This window comes from Amblyraja radiata, chromosome 3 (assembly GCF_010909765.2).
Source record: "Amblyraja radiata isolate CabotCenter1 chromosome 3, sAmbRad1.1.pri, whole genome shotgun sequence".
In the NCBI taxonomy this organism is placed as follows: Eukaryota; Metazoa; Chordata; class Chondrichthyes; order Rajiformes; family Rajidae; genus Amblyraja; species Amblyraja radiata.
In genome coordinates this window covers 37,219,644-37,239,316 of record NC_045958.1, presented here as the reverse complement: position 1 = coordinate 37,239,316, position 19,673 = coordinate 37,219,644, and the positions used below count along the sequence as shown (strand labels likewise).

The following is a 19,673-nucleotide window of genomic DNA, read 5'->3' as shown; positions in this document are numbered from 1 at the left end:
CCAAACGTAGATTGGGTGATCTTTTTGCTCAGTCCGCCTGGACCTACCTGATCTCCCGGATGCCAAACACTTTAATTCCCCTTCCCATTCCCACACTGACCTTTCTGTCCAAGGCCTCCTCCATTGTCAAATTGAGGCTAATCGCAAATTGGAGGAATAGCATCTCATATTTTGCTTGGGCAGCATACAACCCAGTGGTATAGGAAGGATGTTATCAATTTGGAAAGGGTGCAGAGAAGATTTACAAAGAGGCTGCCACGAATCAAGAGCCTGAGCTATTGGGAGAACCTGAGAACTTTTTTTCCACACAAAGGGTGGTGGGTGTATGGAACGAGCTGTCAGAGGTAGTTGAGGCAGGTACTATCTCGATGTTTAAGAAACATTTAGACAGGTGCATGGATAGGACTGGATTAGAGGGATTTAGGCCAAATGCAGGCAGGTAGGACTAATAGAATCAATCTTGAAAAGTGCTTTTATTGAAAGTGTTAAAGCCTTAATGCCCTAACACATTCCAATCTTTCTCCTGCAATGTTAAACTTCAACAAATTCCCAGCAGGAGTGGAACTAAACTTCAGAACTAATGGTAAACTGTTCAACTATACTCCAGAGCAAAGGGCACGCGATCCTTGGTAGTTAAGTAGCAGAATGCAAAATCTGTCCCCTTTGCACCACACTGCCTGCCAAAAAAAAGACATAAACCTTGACACCGGTAATGCCACAAACCAAACAATCATTCATTGTTCCTATCACAACCAAACATATATTTCATTTGGATTCAGCCTCAGGAATAACTTGCTGGTATGGCAATAAATACAGAGCAGGATAAATATACCATCACAGTGTGGCATCAGCTGATAGTCAGACCACTTACGGTCGAACCCTCATCAGTGGTTACGAGGGCTGTCACATGGTGTCATGGGTTAAGGGGAGTGTCCTGCTACATAAGCAAATCTCACCTTGAGATCAGGGGAGTCGACAGGTAGCTGAACTCGAGACAACACCCTTGCTCAGCTGCAGCAGCAATGACAATATGTTAGAGGTCCAAACTTGCATGTAAGTCAACCTTATAATGTCTGAATAAAGCAACTGTTTGTTCACCACGTTTAGTGCCGCTACATTGGTGACCCCGACTTGATCGATGACAACAATGTTGATGTATATCTTTTCCTTGCCCATTTTACGTTAGAATGAGTGCGTTTGAGTTCTGCCGCAAACCCCTCTTTGATTGACTCGGAGACTAAAGGAAGGTTTGCGGCTGTATCCAAATGCACTCATTTGAACATTAAAAAATGGGCTAGGAAAAGATACACATCAACATTGTAGAAAGTTAGCGTGTTCGATCCTTTTCGCCTGTGCATTTACGAGTTTTGGCTGCTGCGTTTCGTTGGCCTGCTCATTTTCCTTCCACCGGTTCTGGGGGGGGGGGGGTCTTGTGGTGTCAGCTGATAGTCAGACCACTTACGGTCGAACCCTCATCAGTGGTTTCGAGGGCTGTCACATGACATCATGGGTTAAGGGGAGTGTCCTACTACATAAGCAGATCTCACCTTGAGATCAGGGGAGTCGACAAGTAGCTGAGCACGAGACAACAGCCTCGCTCATCTGCAGCAGCATTGACACTATGTTAGAGGTGCAAACTTGCATGTACGTCAACCATATAATGTCTGAATAAAGCAACTGTTTGTTCACCACGTTTGGTGCTGCTACAACAGTCTGATTACCTGGGTCATCCTTATGGGCCTGTCCCACTTACGCAACATTTTAGGCCACTACAGGAGACTATGAGGTTGCCACAAGGTCGCCACATGTTCGGCGGAGGTTGCCAGGGTGTCGCCTGCATGGTGGTGAGTAGTTCCCCATTCTTGTAACTAGTCGCGACTTCATTCTGGTTGCCATTAATTTTTCAACGTAGAAACGCCGACCAAAATGTTGACGCCATGAATAGTAGCGAGAATTCTCATGACGTAGGTGCAGTGGTAGTGGGTCACCAGGAGGTCGTAGGTTGTCGTAAGTTATCACCGGTGCTGACCGGTGAATTTCATTGGCTCCTTGGGAAATAAAAATGTAAACAGTAGTTTTCAGAACCAAGGATAACCGACCGGTAATGTTAATGTCCGCCGAGCTTCAAAGCCATGTACCTGTGGCTTCTTAAAAGTTGTCTCCACTCATTCTCCCCGCCCTGTCTCCCTCTTCTCCCCCCTTCTCCCCCCCTCTCCCCCCATCTCCCCCCTCACCTCCCCCCCTCTCTCTCCACCCCCTCAGCGTGGCCACATCTATTGATATGACCTACAAAGGGAAAATGCGCACCGTCCAGTGCCAGAGCGTTTCTCTCTGCTTCATATACGTGGGAATTCCCTCAGTATGATCACTCAGCAGAACAGGCAGCATCTCTGGAGAGAAGGAATGGGTGACGGGATGACGTTTCCAAAATTCTGCTGCGTCTTTGTGTTACTCCAGCACTGTGTGTTCACTTTTTGTCAACCAGCATCTGCCCTTTCTTGTGTATGACATTATTTGTATCCGTGGCATTTGATTGTTGCTCCCTTCAGTTTCCCAGAGAGTTGGGAGAGAAGGTGGGGGGAGGAGGGATGGGGGGGGGAGGGGAGGGGAGTGGGGGAAGGAGGGGGGTTGGGGTGACTTAGTACGGGAGACAAGTGTAGGAGATGTGTACTGACTGTGTGGGCAGACACTTTGGTAGTGATTGCCCACCAATCTCAAAAGCCGCTGTGTCTCCCTGTCCCTGGGATAGCAGGGGGCAATCAAACAGCACAATACCCCCCTCCCCCTCCACGGCAACACAAAGGGCAACGATCCCAAGGCTTTAGCGTCAGAAACAGCGGGCAGGCGACAATCACCCGCCATAACGCGAGAGAGATCATGCACAATTGTAGGTCTCCTTTGCACGTCGGTGTTTCTGTCTTTCTCCATCTCATTGTTGGCCCTGCCTGTCACCACCACCACCCCCACCCCTCTGCTTCCCGGCCATGTGTGTGACCCCTTCCCTCCCCTCTCCAGCTCCCCACCCATTGCACCGGGCGCGGGGGCTTCGCACCGTCTTCACGTCGGCGACGCCAGCAGGTCAGTGCCAGTCGCCCTGGAGCAGGTGCTCGGGGGCGCTCTCCCAGCATGGCCCTGGACCGGGGGGGATGGGAGTCAGCAGGCAGGCTGCCACACCATGGGCCGCCGCCTACCAAGCCACCCGTCCACGTCCACATGCTCGGTAGAACATGAGTAGATCGTGTTGTACTTCCGGTGGCGCTGGTGCCAGCAGCCTCCACCTACAGCCCGGTATCTTTTTGTTTTTTTGTTTATTTAGTTATGTAAAAGTGTGTTTTTTTGTGTGTTTTTTGTGTTTTGATGTGGGGGAAGAGGGTACGGTGCGGGGGATACCGTCCTTCAGCCGCTTCCTGGTGAAGACGCGACTATTATTCGAGTCGCGTCCTCGCCCCCCCCCCCCCAGCGGCCTACCTACGTGGCCTTTCCTGCCGGGATCGACCAGAGCTCCAGCAGCGGCGGGACAGCGCAGGACAGCCCTTACCGGGGATCGCCGTCTGGAGCCCGGAGTGCTGGACCTGTGGCACCGACATCATGGAGCTGCGGTTTGCGGAGCTCCCAACGCGGGCGGCGCTGATGGACAGCGCGGGGTCCTGCGACTCTGCCCGGCTCGGCCGCTGCAGACTCGGGAGCTGTGGACTCGGGAGCTGCGGACTCGGGAGCTGCGGACTCCGGCTGTGGGAGACGGCTGATCAGGAGGTCCGGGCCGCTGAGGAGGAGGATGTTCACCGTCGGGGTTCGGCGTCGGCGTTCCACCAGCCCGGCATGAGGGCCTGAACATTGGGCCACCCGGGGCGGCGACTGCGGGTGCTAGGAAGGCCTCGACCACGAGTGAACATATGGGAAGAACGGAGTGGAGGCTGGCTGGACTATGGTGCCTTCCTCACCTTGGTGCCACTGTGTTATGTTGTGCCGTGGACTTTCAGTTTTTGTGCTTTTTTTTAAATTCTATTTTATTTTTAATATGTTTTATTATTTATTATTATTTATTTATTTTTATTTTTATGATACTGCCTGTAAGGGAAATTCATTTCGTTGTCTCTAACTGAGACAATGACAATAAATTTGAATACAATACAATACAATACAATACAATATGAGCTGAGACTGGTAACTGTATCGCCCTTGCCCCCTCCCTCTGCAACTGCAAACAACCCCACTCTCTGGCTCACCTAACCCGCCCATCCCTTCTCTCTGGGTATTGAAGGCGCTTCTGGTCTACAGTGTGCAATAGTCACCAAAATACACTGCATCATTAGAAAGGAAAAATACAAAACATGTCAATCCCACTGGATAGGCCTTAGTCATGGTGCTATACAACACGGAAACAGGTCCTTCGGCCCAGCTGGGTCGTGCCGCCCAAGTTGGCGTCTTGGGGTAGTTCTATTTGCCTGCATGTGGCCCATAGTCATCTAAACCCTTCCCATCCATTTATCTGTCGTTAATAACCTCAAGAAAATTGCTTCAGTTTCCTGGGTCCAACTCAGAAAGAAGGCTCCCCCCTTTCCAGGGTTAATCGCTCCACTGTTTATAATGCTCTCTGCATTATGAAGTCCTCGACAGTGAACACCATGGGCAATCACTACCAAAGTGTCTGCCCACACAGTCAGTACACTTGTTTCCAGTACAGAGTCACCCCAACCCCAATTTACGGAATACCCTGCCACAGAGGGCAGTGGAGGCCAAATCACTGGATGGATTTAAGTGAGAGTTAGAGCTCTAGGGGCTAGTGGAGTCAAGGGATATGGGGAGAAGGCAGGCACGGGTTATTGAGTATCAGCTATGATCACAATGAATGGCGGTGCTGGCTCAAAGGGCCGAATGGCCTCCTCCTGCACCTATTTTCTATGTTTCTATGTTTGTATGAGATGCTGCCTGCCCACTGAGAAAGAGTGCCCACGGTAGACTCACGAGTCACTACGGTAAACTCATGGGCTACTACGTTCTTACAACAAGTTTAAATGTTTGAAATTTTAACTTCAAGAGTAAATTTGACTCGTGGAAATCTTTAATCATGTTTAAAGTTTTCCAAGAGTTAACAAGTTTCCCGGGTACCTGCCGTTAGCGCCACGAGTCGAAGTTGCGTCCATGAGTTCCGACGTTCCCACTACGTCAATTGTACTTGATTACCACAAGTTTAATTTGTTTAAACTCGGGGTCACTCGTGGGTCGACTCGCACCGTGAGACAGGGGTTTAAGAGTCACCTCATAGATTCCCCAGAATGTTCAAATCTCAACTTGGGAAGTAATGTAACTGTTCAAGTTCAAGTTCAAGTGAGTTTATTGTCATGTGTCCCTGATAGGACAATGAAATTCTTGCTTTGCTTCAGCACAACAGAACATAGTAGGCATTGACTGCAAAACAGATCAGTGTGTCCATATACCATTATATAAATGGTATATGGACACCTTTCTTTTTTGAATTCAATTTTATTTTTAATATGTTTTATTATTTATTATTTATTTATTTTTATGATACTGCCTGTAAGGAAAATTCATTTTGTTGCCTCTAATTGAGACAATGACAATAAATTTGAATACAATACAATACAATACAATACAATAAATATATACACACATGAATAAAAAAATAAACTGATGAAGTGCAAATAACAGATAATGGGCTATTAAAGTTCAGAGTTTTGTCTGAGCCGAGTTTAATAGCCTGATGGCTGTGGGGAAGTAGCTATTCCTGAACCTAGTCTTTGCAGTCTTCAGGCTCCTGTACCTTCTACCAGAAGGTAGCTGGGAGATGAGTGTGTGGCCAGGATGGCGTGGGTCTTTGATGATACTGCCAGCCTTTTTGAAGCAGCGCCTGCGATAGATCCCCTCGATGGAAGGGCGGTCAGAGCCGATGATGGACTGGGCAGTGTTTACTACTTTTTGTAGTCTTTTCCTCTCCAGGGCGCTCAAGTTGCCGAACCAAGCCACGATGCAACCGGTCAGCATGCTCTCTACTGTGCACCTGTAGAAGTTAGAGAGAGTCTTCCTTGACAAACCGACTCTCCGTAATCTTCTTAGGAAGTAGAGGCGCTGATGAGCTTTCTTAATAATTGCATCAGTGTTCTCGGACCAGGAAAGATCTTCAGAGATGTGCATGCCCAGGAATTTGAAGCTCTTGACCTTTTCAACCATCAATATTCATATAAACGGGACTGTGGGTCCCAATCCTACTCCTTCCATATTCCACAATCAGTTCCTTGGTTTTGCTGGTGTTGAGGGCCAGGTTATTGTGCTGGCACCATATGGACAGTTGCTCGATCTCTCTTCTATACTCTGACTCATCCCCATAGAAACATAGAAACATAGAAAATAGGTGCAGGAGTAGGCCATTCAGCCCTTCGAGCCTGCAACGCCATTCGATATGATCATGGCTGATCATCCAACTCAGTATTCTGTACCTGCCTTCTCTCCATACCCCCTGATCCATTTAGCCACAAGGGCCACATTTAACTCCCTCTTAAATATAGCCAATGAACTGGCCTCAACTACTTTCTGTGGCAGAGAATTCCACAGATTCACCACTCTGTGTGAAAAAACATTTTCTCATCTCGGTCCTAAAAGACTTCCCCCTTATCCTTAAACTGTGACCTCTTGTTCTGGACTTCCTCAACATCGGGAACAACTTTCCTGCATCTAGCCTGTCCAAACCTTTAAGAATTTTGTAAGTTTCTATAAGATCCTCCCCTCAATCTTCTAAATTCTAGCGAGTAAAAGCCGAGTCTATCCAGTCTTTCTTCATATGAAAATCCTGCCATCCCAGGAATCAGTCTGGTGAACCTTCTCTGTACTCCCTCTATGGCAAGAATGTCTTTCTTCAGATTAGGAGACCAACACTGTACGCAATACTCCAGGTGTGGTCTCACCAAGACCCTGTACAACTGCAGTAGAACCTCCCTGCTCTTATACTCATATAGAATAGAATAGAATAGAATATGTTTATTGTCATTGCACAAAACTGAGCAACGAAATTCCATTTGCTTCTCCTCCGTTAAAGGAAATACAACACAACAACCAATACACATATGCACAGTTAATAGTAAAATAATAGATACATTTTTTAAAAAGTTTAAAAGAATTTAGCAGTATTCCTCGGTTACTTCTTGCTTCCCAGTGTTCACTATTGGAGTTAAGCTCTTTTACCGCACATGGGTAGAAACTATTTTTTAGTCTACCGGTGCGAGCCTGCAGAGACCTGAGTCGCCTCCCCGAGGGTAGCAGAGTAAAAAGGTGGTTGGCAGGGTGGGATGTGTCCTTCTTGATATTTATGGCCCTGCGCAAGCATCGGGCCTTGTATATGTCATCCAAGGAGGGCAGGTTAGCGTTTGTAATGCGCTGCGCAGTTTTTATAATTCTCTGCAGCGCCCTCCTCTCAGCCACAGTACAGCTGGCAAACCACACCAGGATTCCATAGGTGAGGATACTTTCCACGGCGCATCGATAGAAGGACAGCAGCAGCGGCTGTGAGACGTTAGCTCTCCGTAGAGACCTCAGGAAATACAGCCGCTGATGAGACTTCTTCAAGAGAGTGACGGTGTTCATTTGCCATTTGAGGTCCTGGGAGATGTTTATTCCCAGGAACCTAAAGTCGTTGACTCTCTCCACCATGTCTCCTTTTGCCATCAGTGATACGTCCCACAACAGTGGTGTCGTCAGCGAACTTGATGATGGAGTTCGCACTATGACCAGCTACGCAGTCATGAGTATAGAGTGAGTACAGCAGGGGGCTAAGCACGCAGCCTTGAGGTGCTCCCGTGCTAATTGTTATCGAGTCTGACACATTTCCACCAATACAAACAGACTGTGGTCTGAGAGTGAGGAAGTCGAGGATTCAATTGCAGAGCGATGCACAGAGACCCAGTTCTGCAAGTTTGATAACCAGCTTGGAGGGGATTATTGTATTAAATGCCGAGCTGTAATCAATGAATAACAGCCTGACATATGAGTTTTTGTTGTCCAGGTGGTCCAGAGCGGAGTGGAGGGCCAGCGAGATCGCATCCACCATTGATCTGTTGTGGCGGTAAGCGAACTGCAGTGGGTCCAGGATTTTGTTGAGGTAGGAGTTAATTTGCGCCATGATCAACCGCTCAAAGCACTTCATCACGACAGGCGTTAGTGCCACAGGTCGATAGTCATTGAGGCACGTCACCTTACTCTTCTTGGGCACTGGTATAATTGATGGCCTTTTGAAGCAGGTGGGAACTTCAGACCTCAGAAGTGAGAGGTTGAAAATGTCCACAAAAACTGCAGCCAGTTGGTCCGCACAGGTTTTTAGAACACGACCAGGTATACCATCAGGTCCAGGCACTTTTCGAGGGTCCACCCCTCTGAAGGATTTCCTGACATCGGCCTCTGTGACTGAGACTGAAATACCATCACAGCGAAAGGGGGCTCGGGAAGGCACAACAGTGCAAGGAAAGAAAAATTAAATGGGAAAGGCAGCCAGAAATAACCCATGAAGAAGTGAGCATTTTATTAAACGGATGGATGTGGAAGGAGAATTCATCCAGAAACAACCTGGCGTACAAGCCCCCTCTTTTGATTTAAAACCATTTAATTCCATTAATTGCATGCAACCTCACAGAGAATTAGAACCAGCAAGGGATTTTGTGTAGGCTGGTGCAGGAGGATAAAATAGACACTGAAATTTAAACTGTTCAGATGTGGAAGAGCGGAAATTACACAGTTTAAGAGCTTGGAAATAGGACATTTTAGAATTACATTATTAGGTATCCCTTTGAGAAAAGAGATTAGACCAAGTCCCCAGAAAATAGATTAGGAAGTCAGAGATAACCCAAAGGCTAAAACTCCTGTCTCACGGTGCGAGTCGAGCCACGAGTGACCCCAAGTTTAAAACAACTTAAACTTGTGGTAATCACATACAATTAATGTAGCGGGAACGTCGGAACTCGTGGACGCAACTTAGCGACTCGTGGCGCTAACGATAGGTACCCGGGAAACTTGTTAACTCTTGAAAAACTTTGAACATGTTTAAAGATTTCCACGAGTCAAATTTACTCTTGAAGTAAAAATTTGAAACATTTAAACTCGTTGGAAGAACGTAGTGGCCCGTGAGTTTACCATAGTGATTCATGAGTCTACCGTGGGCACTCTTTAACTCAGCAGGACAGGCAGCATCTCTGGAGAGAAGGAATGGGTGACGGGATGACGTTTCCAAATTTCTGCTGCGTCTTTGTGTTACTCCAGCACTGTGTGTTCACTTTTTGTCAACCAGCATCTGCCCTTTCTTGTGTATGACATTATTTGTATCCGTGGCAGTTGATTGTCACTCCCTTCAGTTTCCTAGGGGGTCGGGACGGGACTGGAGTTGGGAGGGAAAGGTGGTGGTGGGTGGGGGTGGAAGGAGGGGTGGGGAGGGAGGGGGGGTTAGGGTGACTTAGTACGGGAGACAAGTGTACTGACTGTATGGGCAGACACTTTGGTAGTGATTGCCCATGGGGTTCACTGTCGAAGACTTCATAATGCAGAGTGCATTATAAACAGTGGAGCGATTAACCCTGGAAAGGGGGGAGACCCAGGAAATTGAAGCAGGCATTTTCTTGAGGTTATTAACGACAGATAAATGGATGGGAAGGGTTTAGAGGGCTATGGGCCACATACAGGCAAATAGGACTACACCAAGACGCCAACTTGGACGGCACGCCCAAGCTGGGCCGAAGGACCTGTTTCCGTGTTGTACAGCACCATGACTATGGCCTATCCAGTGGGATTGACATGTTTTGTATTTTTCCTTTCTAAAGATGCAGTATTTTGGTGACTATTGCACACTGCAGACCAGAAGCGCTTTCAATACCCAGAGAGAAGGGATGGGCGGGTTAGGTGAGCCGGAGAGTGGGGTTGTTTGCAGTTGCAGAGGGAGGGGGCAAAGGCGGTACAGTTCCCAGTCTCAGCTCCTGTTCTACCGAACATGTGGACGTGGACGTGGACGTGGACGGGTGGCTTGGTTGGCGGCGGCCCATGGTGTGGCAGAGCCGGCGTGCCCGCTGACTCCCATCCCCCCGACAGAAACACCGAAGTGCAATGGAGACCTACAATAGTGCATGATCTCTCTCGCGTTATGGCGGGTGATTATCGCCTGCCCGCTGTTTCTGATGCTAAAGCCTTGTGATTGTTTCCCTTCGTGTGGCATGGAGGGGGAGGGAGTTATTGTGCTGTTTGATCGCCACCTGCTATCCCAGGGACAGGGAGACACAGCGGCTTTTGAGACTGGTGGGCAATCACAACCAAAGTGTCTGCCCACACAGTCAGCACACCTCTCCTACACTTGTCTCCCATACTAAGGCACCCCTCTACTCCCCTCCGCTCCCCCCCACCTTTCCCTCCCAACTCCAGTCCCGTCCCGACCCCCTGGGAAACTTAAGGGAGAGACAATCAACTGCCACGGATACAAATAGTGTCTTACACGAGAAAGGGCAGATGGTGGTTGACAAAAAGTGAACACACGGTGCTGGAGTAACACAAAGACACAGCAGAATTTTGGAAACGTCATCCTGTCACCCATTCCTTCTCTCCAGAGATGCTGCCTGCCCGCTGAGTGACCATACTGAGGGAATTCCCACGTATATGAAGCAGAGAGAAACGTGAGTTCTACACGGCTCTGCCCGACTTTTGAGAATGGATTTGGTGGTTTGTACCCACTCCCCCTCCCTGCCCACCCACCCTCCCACCCACCAAGCCAGCCAGCCGGACCCCTTCTCGTTACAGCGGCGGAAGCAACATTTCCAAGAGAATGGGGCAGAGAGCTGGGGCAGGGCTGGGATGGGAGCAGGGCAGATGAGGCACACCAAAGGAACAAACAAGTTGATGGCTGCAAAGGGCAGGCTGCAGAGGTCTTGAGCCTCAGCGAGGTAGACCGCTCTTCCCCCTGCTAATGCACACACAGAAAGAGAGAGATGAGATCAGAGAATGATCCCAGCCTAGCTCTGGCACTGGACGGTGTGCATTTTCCCTTTGTAGGTCATATCAATAGACGCGGCTGCACTGAATTCTATCTTTAACTCAAAGCCGCAGGATGGAGCTGTCTTCTTTAACACTGTCGCTTCGCCGCCACCGCCTCCGTGTTGCACAATGGCAGCGAGTGTGGGGCCAAGATCCTGCCTAGTTTTTTTAAGTTCTGAAATTGAATAACTTTCAATACTGAATCCGAATATACTTACTGTATGAGATGCTGTCCAGCTCCTCTATTTGATACTTAAAACAGACCTTAATTCACGGTTGGCTCAACAGTAACTCGGGAGAGGAACTTGGTAACTCGGGAGAGGAACTTGGTACATCGCAGAAATGAGAAGTAAACGGCAAACTTAGACATACACGTGGGAACTCGTTTAAACTCGTGAACATAAACTTGGAATCTCGTAGACAACGACGAGTGTGTTTTTTTCTTTCACTCGGGATCCCTCGTGGGTGGACTCGCACCGTGAGACAGGGCCATAAGAAAAGTTATTTTAGAAGATATAAGAAAATAGGAAGCAATGAGAACTAATACAGATGCAAAAGTCAGCTGAGTGTTAATAAAATAATCATTGGAATGGGGAATTGGAGCTGCGAGGCATCCACAGCAATATTTTCAACATTTTTGGAGTAGGCGCTAAAGGCATCAATGCTAGGATGCATCGGAACCTGCTCTGCTACTGAAGCTGACTGGTACAGGACTTCCATGTACTTCATATAAAGATCCATAAGATTGGTTTTAAATCCCAAAAAACAAGTTGATTTCATCTTTTCAGGCAGTTTACATTTGACAAAATATAACGGTAGTGCACATTGTGTGGTGCTGAAACTAGCAAAGTGCTTTTAAACTGTGGCCTTTTAGCAAAATTCCCAAGGGTAAATCAGGAAAAAGAACTAAACAGTCCTAGGAGCTATAGGGGAAAGACTAGTCCTCACCCAATCAGGATCAATGATTATGTTGCAGAATGTGGTGCAATAGTGCACAATTATTCTGGACACCCCAGGTGGAACTTCATTTTCAGAATGGAGACAAGTTGCACTTTAGTTCTTTTGTCAGGAACCATGCAATCAAGTATGTTAGTGCAAGAGGCTGTGCGCATCTAAATGTACAAAGTTGGAAGCGAGATTGATGCCCATATTACGTGGATGGTGTTCACATAAAGGAGGATGCACACATTCTTTACAGTTGAATCATGCTGTTGCTTGGGGAAGTGGGATTTGCATTCCCTGGTTGATCCCAAATCCTTTGTCACCACTGCTGCTGTGTTCAGCATCGTTTCTGGGCCTCAAAATGGCCTGCGCCTTGATGTACCAGGTGACACCATGCTGAGCAATTATTACTTTTATTCCTCACAGTCATAGAGTCATACAGCACGGAATTAGGCACTTCGGCACAACTCAACCATGTCGACCAAGATACCCTATCTGGTCATTGGTCTTGATGCCTCCATGTTTGAAGGGAACCATAAGAACATCTTTATACAATTTTTTGTATAAATTATACATTCAGTTGAGCTTTGGCTGACAGAATTTTAGAAAAGACCCTTGTTTTGGGACAGTTTTAGCCATTGAAGTGCCGTGGCCTACCCACAGGATGTGGTTGAGAACAAGGTTTTAGTGCTGGTAGGAACAGCTTCATGGTTGACACTTGCTTTATGACTATTCTGATCTAAAACCCTTTCTTTCCACAGATGCTGCCCAATCTGTATGATTGTTTCTATTACACGTGCAGTGTTGTTTGCGTATTTGTAGCTGGCATTGGTCCAGTTGATCTCCAAGATTCAATGCATCCACCACTGGTGAAAGACCTCAAAGATCTTAAAGTGGAGTTGGTAGGTCCCACAGTTCATCTGACTGCTATTTTCCCTTATTCCAAGGGAACTATGTACTGAGTCCTTTGATTTTTAAAGGTCTTTGATTATGAAGTCACTTTGCCACAGACAAACTCAAGTTACATATAAACATTTTTCATTTTCCTCTGACCTTTCTGGAGGTGACTAATGGTATTATGATAAAGTTTTGTAGGTTGTCTTATTTTGGCCCATGTTCCATGTGATAATTCATCCTTATTGAGTATTAGACTACTGTTGTCTATGTGTTGCCAATGTGAACTACAAAGCACACAGCTATCAGAAAACAGATTTCACTAATTGCACACCCAGTACACAATGTCCATCAAGAATTGGAACCATCATGGAGTGAATATGGAGGTCAAAATGACTACTGATCTAAGTTAACAATTGCTTTGTAAGCTTTCCCTGTTCTGCAGTGCTAAATGTGCTGTATAATTGCCTCAGCATGTAGTCTGGCTCAGAAGAGTAATCGTTTGATTTACCTAGAAGGAATTTCAGAGAAAGAATACAACCTACTGACATAACGACATGGTACTATCTACAGGGATGAATTTATGACCACATTTTGAAAGAAACTATCGTTAGGCAAAAAGAGCAAAACAAAGGAAGTGTTGCTTCCCCATTCAGACAATACAAGATATATGGAAAAGAATACAGAAAATGCTTGAAATGGACAGCAGAACAGTTGGCCTCTGTGGGAAAATTAAGACCATGTCTATTCAGGTGAATGCATAGGAACATTGGGCACTATTTAAAAATGAGAAGGAAATTCTACAATAGAATTATTGATTCAAAGAGTCATACAGCACAGAAACAGGCCCTTCGGCCAACCAAGATGCCTCATCTAACCCAGTTCCATTTGCTCGAGTTTGGCCAATATCACTCTAAACCCTTCCCATTCATGAATCCATTGAATTCACTAATATTTTCTAGTTTTAAATCCAATATTTTGAACTCCTTCACTGCAAAACCACTTCATTTTTAATAGTATCCTAGGGAAACTTTAGTTTGATATTTATATTTCCTTCATATAATTGGTGTCTTAAATTGTGCACCTGTGCTTTAGCACATCCAGCATTACTTCCCACCTTGGTGTGCTGTGAACAAAAATGGTTCAATTACAATAAAGTGTGCAATTTTAGTTCTTTGGAGGTTTTGGAGCTTTATTGTGAGATTAATTAAGACAATAGATTAATTTGTTGTATTAAAAATAAAATAGTGTTATGAGATACCTAGCAAGGACATCCTTACTTCTGCTTCAAAGTCTAAAATGTTTTTTTCAGCAAACTGAATGCCTACAGTTTTACAGAACATTAAGAGTTGCAAGTAGAAAATTGGCAAAGGGGATTGTTGCTTGTTATACATTAGGCCATCTCCTTCCCATGTACAAGCAATAAATGCAGCTAATCACAACTAACTAGTTATAAAATTGATGTAACATATTTCTACTTGAATATTTTCATCAATATTTACTGGAATTAACTGCTATGCATATTTCAAAAGCACAAGAGTCATAAGAGACTGCAGATAAAGGTATCCAGAGCATTAAAAAAAACTGCTGGATGAACAGTGTGTTGAGTATCACATGTGGGGGGGGGGGGGAGCATTGTCCATGCTTTGGATCAAGTCCCTGTAATGGGACTAAGAGTGTAGAAGGGAGATGGCCCATATAAAACGGAGGGGGGGGGGGGGGGGGGGGGGGGGAGGGGGAGTATGAAGCTGGGGCTAGTAGGTGATAGGGGAACTTAGGAGATGTGAAGGGTGCTGGGCAGAATGAGCCAAGTGGGAAAGGAAGGGGGGAGCTGGAGATGGGGGAGGAGAGGGTGAAGGTGGAGACAAAAGCTGGAGGGAGATCGTGGGAACACAAAGGCTACCAATGGTACTGGTAGAAACAAGGAACTGCAGATACTAGTTTACATAAAAGAACACAAAGTGTTGGGGTAATTCAGCTGGTCAGGCAGCATCTCTGTAGAACATGGATATGCAATGTTTCAGTCTGGAAAAAGGGTCCCAGCTCAAAGTGTCACCTATCCATGTTTTCCGGAGATGTTGTCTGACACATAATTTGTGTCCTCCAGTCTCATAGAGTCATAGAGCCATACAGTGTGGAAACAGGCCCCATGCCATCCAACATGCTCCATCTACACTAGTCCCACTTGCCAACGCTTGGCACATAAACCTCTAAACCTATCTTATCCATGTACATGTCCATGTACCTGTCTTTCAAACGTTATGATAGTACCTGCCTCAACTGCATTCTCCAGCAACTCGTTCCATATACCCACCACACTTTGTCTATAAAAGTTACCCATCTGATTGCTATTAAATGTTGTCCCCTTAAACTTATGTCGTCTGAATCTCAATTCCCCTTCTCTGGGCTAAAGACTGTGCATTTACCTGATCTATTCTTCTCATGATCTTGTACACCTCTATAAGATCACCGCTCATCCCCCTGTGCTCCAAAGAATCCTAGCCTGAATCCTGTGCTCCAAAGAATCCAGCTTAACAACATCTTTCCTATAACACGGTGATCAAAACTGAACACAATACTCTAAATGTGGCCTCACCAATGTCTTATACAACTGTAACATGACCACTCAACTTCTATAGTCAATACCTGACTGATGAGGGCCAATGTGCCGAAAGCCTTCTTGACCACCCTATCTACCTGTGATGCCACTTTCAAGGAACTATGTACCTGCGCTCCTAATTTTAGGGAGACTGATCTCTGTGATGGACTGGGCTACATCCACAAGTCTCTGGAATTCTGCATCTTCTCCTTTATCCATTGGATTTGTGTTTAATTTGATTGTATTTATGTACAGCATTACCTGATCTGTTTGGAAAGCAGCAAAACAGGGCTTTTCTCCGTACCTCGACACACATGAGAAAATTAAACCTAAACTGTTTTGCAATAGATTTGAAGGATTTGCTGTGTACCTTTTTCATTTTGCCATGTCTAAGCTTATTAGTTTTAATACAATTATTTGATGTGCCTATACCAAATGAAACAATATCAAAATAGAGTAATCTCAAATAAAATGTACAAATTTATTTCCTTCAAAAGGTCTGCAGAAACTAAGGCTATAAACAATCATGAATGCCTGCAGGGAAGGTCAAAATGAATTACCTTCAAAACAAATATGACCAAACCAGTAGTGGTGAAAATACACTGATTAAAACAAGATTACACAGGATGAAATTTGTAAAATGCCATTCCCAAGATTCAGCATATTGAACAGTCTTTTGCCACCAGTTCTTATTCTGACATTGCAAGAATTGTAGACCTTTCTTCTCGACCAGAAGGGTTGCCAGTCCATTCCTTCCACAAATGTTGCCTAATCCACTGAGTTCCTCCGGTTCCTCCTGCTCAAGATTCCAGCATCTGCAGTTCCTTGTGTCTCCAGTACCTACGTTGAATTGAGACAGCATTTACATGATATTCACTTATGGAGATGTTGATAATGTCATCATGTTGTGTGGGGATCTTTCCATCTTAACAAGTATATTAAATTTAAAAAATATAATGAGATTAGTCTGATTCTGCCATTTATTTTTTTAAAGAGCCAAACACTTACTAGCACAAGATAAAATGTTTTCACAGAATGGCAGTATTAACCTTAAAGTCAAGGAAAGGTTGGTGGTAAAATTTAACACAAAACAAGGTGGCAAAGTTCACTAAATATAAACCAAACGGATTTACTCAGAGTTATAGTCATTGAGCTGTACAACACGGAAACAGGCCCCACAGCCCAACTCGTCCAAGCCAACCAAGAAGCACAATTTACGCTAGACCCATTTGCCCGCATTAGGTCCGTATTCCTCTCAACCTTTCCTGTCAGTGTACCTGTCCAAATGTCTTTTAAATATTGTCATTGCACCTGCCTCAACAACGTCCCCCAGCAGCTTGTTCCATATACCCAGCATCCTCATACCCAGTGTGAGAACGTTTCCCATCAGATTCCTATTAAATCTTTGCCCTCTCACCTTAAACCTATTTTCTTTTGTTCTTGATTCCTTACCCTGGATGCATTCACACTATTTATTCTCCACATGATTTTAAGCACCTCTACAAGATCATCCTTACAGCCTCCTGCATTTTAAGAAATAAAGTCCTATTCTACCCAACTTCTCTGTATAGCCAAGATCTTCGAGTCCAGGCAACATCCTTGTAAATCTTTTCCGTACCCGTTCAAGCTTAAAGGCATCTTTCTATCAGGTTGGCCAAGACTGAACACAATAATCCAAGTGTGTCCTCATCAACGTCTTGTACAATTGTAACATATTCTAACATATCCTAATCAATTCCCTGACTGTTGAAGGCTAATGTGCCAAAAGTCTTCACCACCCTTTCTAGCTCTGATGCCATTTTTGGGAAAACATACACCCATGTTCCTTTATCCCTCTGCTCTACAACATTTCCCAGCACCTCTGTGAAGTTAGTTTAAATTAGTTTAGTTTAGTTTAATTTAGTTTAGTTCAGAAACACAGCGTGGAAACAGACCCTTCGGCCCACTGTGTTTGTGCCGACCAATGATCACCTGTACACTAGTTCTATGCCACAATCTAAGGACATTTTACAGAAGCCAATTAACCTATAAACCCGCATGTTTTGGGGATGTGGAAGAAAACCGGAATACCCAGTCACAGAGAGAACGTGCAAACTCCGTACAGACAACACCCAAAGTCAGGATCGAACCCGGGTCTCTGGTGCTTTAAGGCAGCAACTCTACCACTGTGCCACTGTGCCACCTCCACGTTCTGGCCCTGGTTTGAATTAAATTCCATTTGCCACTTCTCAACCCACTTGCCCAGCTGATCAAGATCCTACTATAATTCCTGATCATCTTCTTCACTGTCAACAATATCACTTATTTTTAATCATCTGCAAACTTACTCATCATGCCTTGTACATTCTCATCCAAATCATTGATATAAAGCACAAAGAGCAAGTCCCCTGAGGCACACCACTAGTCACTAGTCACAGGCCTCCAATCCGAAAAACAACCTTCCACCACCACCACCCATCTACTTCATACCATGAAGCCAAGCTATCTCCAGGTAGCTAGCTCTCCCTGGAGCCCATGCAATCTGACCTTCCCGAGCAGCCTACCATGCAGATCTTTAGCAAAGGCCTTGCTGAAATCCATATAGATGCTGTCTTCGTTCCTTCTTGGTTACTTCTTCAAAAAACGATATCAAATGCATAAAAACATGCTGACTATCGCTAATCAACACCCTGTCTTTCTAAATGAAGGTGTATCTTATCCCTCAGAATCAAGTCCAGTAACTTTCTTCCAACAAATAGAGACACAACATATGCCACCCTCCAGATGAGATAGTGTATTTGCAGGAGACAGAGTGGGAGGAGGTGTAGGTCAAATAATTGTGGGAGCCAGTAGGTTTATAGTAGATGCCAGTTGACAGTTTGTCTCCTATGATGGAGACAGAGAGTGTTATTAGAGGGAAACTGACTGTTCAAGAAAGAATCAGAGGTTCTTGAGACATTCCTGGTGGGGGTTGGAGGTGTAAAGGGACTGGATGTCGATGAAAGAGATGAGGCAATGGGGACCTAGAAATTGAATGTTATGGAAGAGTTGAAGGTGAGGTGTCGCGGATGTAGGTCAGAAGGGACTGGACGTGGGGGAAATCGGATAGAATCAATGTATTTGGAGATGAGATTATTTAAGGCAGAGATAGATTCTTGATTAGTACAGGTGTCGGAGGTTATGGGGAGAAGGCAGGAGAATGGAGTTAGGAGGGAGAGATAGATCAGCCATAATGAATGTAATTTACAAAAAGGCTTCTTATGTTCAGTAGTGCCAAGCGTGGCATTTTCCCATTCTATGCCAATGCTCTTCAGCTGGAAGGAACATTGCCTCTCTGGTGAGCAACCTATTCTCCAAAAGCACACTTCCTTTCCCAAATTCCTGATAACAACTTACTGAAAGCATTCTATTTGTTTCTGTAATGTGAGGTATGGCTTTGATTTCATTACATTTTTAAACAATCTGAGGCAACCGAACAGTAAGGGATCGTGGGTTGTTTAATATTAAGCAGATAAATGCTACCAGGTGAGCCTAACACACAAAAGACACACAGACCCAGAGCAAGAGAAATAGAGGCAGGCCTTGATTAAATTCGTACTGATGATGACAAGTTGTCCAAATATCTTATTCTTGGTAAGAATAGAAAAATAAATCTTGAAAAATTATGTGGCAGCCACATGTGCCCAAAGTCGAGCAGAACATGCAATTATGGGATAGATGGTGGTTCATGTAGTGTGCCGCCCACTGCTAGCAGATTATTAGTTTTCTTTAATAGCCTGAGGCAGAGTGCTGCCTCCTTATGCTGTACTTATGGGCACTGAGGATAGAAATGACGAATGCACAACTCATTCAGCATAACAGCCATGCAGTCTGATATTGTGTGCTGTAGGTCCACTGCAAAGTTGCCAAGGGATTTTAACTCTTCACTTTCTGCACTCGAATGAGCGAAGATTTACAGAGGAAACAAAATAGTGTGAATTACAGTACTTTCTTTGCACAGCCGCGCTGCATATGGGCACGTTTTCGCAGTTCTGTTCAACCTCTCAATGCCGGACACAAAATGCTGGAGTAACTCAGCGGGACAGGAAGCATCTCTGGATAGAAGGGTCTTGACCCGAAACGTCACCATTCCTTCTATTCAGAGATGCTGCCTGTCCTGCTGAGTGACAACAGCTTTTTGTGTATCTCTTCAGTTTAAATCAGCATCTGTAGTTCCTTCCTACACTCCTCTCAATGCTGGACATCT

General features: G+C 45.3%; 1 long non-coding RNA gene across 1 annotated transcript; it reads left to right on the top strand.

The window, feature by feature from the left end:
- Positions 1-1,133: 1,133 nt before the first annotated feature.
- LOC116970656 lies at positions 1,134-14,691 on the top strand. Its single transcript, XR_004411238.1, has 6 exons — positions 1,134-1,319; positions 2,002-2,007; positions 3,236-3,240; positions 4,359-4,363; positions 9,334-9,339; positions 14,681-14,691. It is a non-coding gene; the product is annotated as an uncharacterized LOC116970656 (long non-coding RNA).
- The last annotated feature ends 4,982 nt before the right edge of the window (positions 14,692-19,673 follow it).